We start from the raw sequence: 2,530 nt of genomic DNA on the forward strand, positions 1-2,530 counted from the left end.
TGGAGAGGATGCAGAGAAAAAGCAACCCTCATACACTGCTGGTGGGACTGTAAACTGGCACAGCCACTATGGAAAACAGTATGGAGGTTCCTCAAAAAACTAAGAATAGAATTCCCATATGACCCAGAAATCCCTCTTCTGGGTACCTACTTGGAAAATTTGAAAACATTTATTTGTCAGGATATTTGCACCCCGATGTTCCTTGCAGCATTACTCACAGTGACCAAGACATGGAAACAACTGATGTGTCCGACGATAGATGACTAGATAAAGAAGCTGTGGTACATATATAATAATGGAATACTACTCGGGCAGGATGAAATACTGCCATTGTGACAACATAGATGGATCTTGAGACTACCATGCTAAGTGAAATAAATCAGATGGAAAATGACAAGAACCATACGATTTCACTCATATGTGGGATATAAAACAAAGCAACAAACAAAACAAACTCATAGACACAGAGAAGAGAAGGGTTACCAAAGGGAAGGGGCATGGGGGGAGGACGAAGAGGGTAAAGGGAGTCAAATGTATGGTGACAAAAGGAGACTAGAATTTGGGTGGTGAGCACACAATGCAATATACAGATGATGTATTATAGAACTGTACACTTGAAACTTATCTGTTATTAACCAATGTCACCTCAATAAACAATTTAAAAAGAAATCATAAAAAAAACTTATTTCTTTAATCTATTTAAAAATTCAAAGTACAGGATCACCAGTCGAGATGGTGTAGGTAGACACTGTGCTCGCCACCCCTCATTAAATAAAAATTACAACAAAACTACAGAAGCAGCATCACTGGGAGTCACCTGAGGTCTGGCGAAACAGAAGTCCTACAACTGGGGACACAGAGAAGAGGCCACCTCAAGAGAAGAAGCAGTAAAAACACGGAACGGCCAGGCCCCACAATTGTGTGTGGCGGTAGAGAATTGGGGGGTTATCTTGGCTGCAGAGGTCCCACCGGAGGAGTGAGGGGTCCTGGCTCCACACTGGGCTCCCTAGTCCAAGGTCCCAGTGCCAGGAAGAGAAGTCCCACAATCTTTGGCTGTGAAAACCAGCGGAGACCGTGGCTGAGTGAGGGGAGGGCTGTGGGAATCGCAGACTCTCTTCTTAAAGGGCCCATGTGTGGACTCACCGCTGAGGGACTCACTTGCTCTGAGCTCCAGCACTGGGGCAGCTGCTCGAGGAGCACCAGGGACACACGTGGAGGATCTGAGTTGTCTGGCTTCAGTGCAAGGGCTGGAGGGGCAGCTTGCTCTCGGACAGAAATGCTGGCAGAAGCCATTGTTCCTTGCTTGAGCCCTCCCCTCACCCAGAGTGCTGACGCAGGTGCCGCCATATCTGAGTCACCATCAACCTGGCTAACACAGGTTAATCCACTCAGGTGATTCCCTGACACTCCTCCTCTCCCAACTTGCAGGCCCACAAGAGCTGCCTCCAGTGTTTTGTTTTTGTTTTTTGTTTTTTCATACAAATGGCTTATGCTGCAGACTTTCCTAAAATCCCTCAAAGGCTCACAAAACTCCAAGAAGCAGCATCTGGCCTTCGTGTGCCCCTTACCTCCTGCTGAGCAGCCCCAAGTCCCATACTCATGGCAGCCGGCCTCAGGTCCTGGCTTGGTCTCAGGTGGCAGCAATCTGCAGATTGCTCAGTGACTCACAGGTGGAAGTGCACAGGCTGCAGCTGAACTTAGCCTGCAGCTGGGCCCTTCCCAGGAGGTCCTTGGGCCAGCATGCCCAGTGGCCTGCTTCAACCAGAGCCAGAGCACCACCGAGGGCTGCATCTAAGAGCACCTGAAAGTCATGCTGGACGGGCACCAGAGCCCTGGCTCCATACAGTCGGCCCCTCACCATCCAATCCTCACAACCAATCAGCCCAAGGGTCCATACCTCCCATCGATGTGCAAATAGCAACCAAGGCTCAACTACAACAGGGGGGCACACATAACCCACACAAGGAATACACTTTGAGCACCTGGCTCAGGTGACCAAGGAAGACTGAACCACTGGCCCCACAGGACACCTACTACACAAAGAAATTTAGAAGCCTTACCTAATACATAGAAAAAAACCCACAGGGGTGCAGCCAAAATGAGGAGATAAAGATAAACATATTCCACATGAAAGAACAGAACAAAGCTTCAGAAAAAGAACTAAACAAAGTGGAGACAAGCAGTGTACCATGTGCAGAGTTCAAAACATTAGTTATAAGGATGCTCAGTGAATTTAAGGGAGAGTAGATGAACTCGGTGAGAACTTTAACAAAGAGATCAAAAACACAAAAATGGAAATAGAAATTATAAAAGGGAACCAGTCAGAAATGAATAATACAATAAATACAATAAAAGATATAGGGTGGCTGAATGGAGAAGAAAACAAGATCTTTACATATGATGCCTACAAGAAACTCACTTCAGATCAAGAGACACAGACTCAACTAAAAGGACAGAAAAAGATATTTCATAAAAATGGAAATGAAAAAAAATCTGGGGTAACAATACTTATTTCAGACAAAATAGACTT

This window comes from Pteropus vampyrus, unplaced genomic scaffold (assembly GCF_000151845.1).
Source record: "Pteropus vampyrus isolate Shadow unplaced genomic scaffold, Pvam_2.0 Scaffold1325, whole genome shotgun sequence".
Taxonomy (NCBI): Eukaryota; Metazoa; Chordata; class Mammalia; order Chiroptera; family Pteropodidae; genus Pteropus; species Pteropus vampyrus.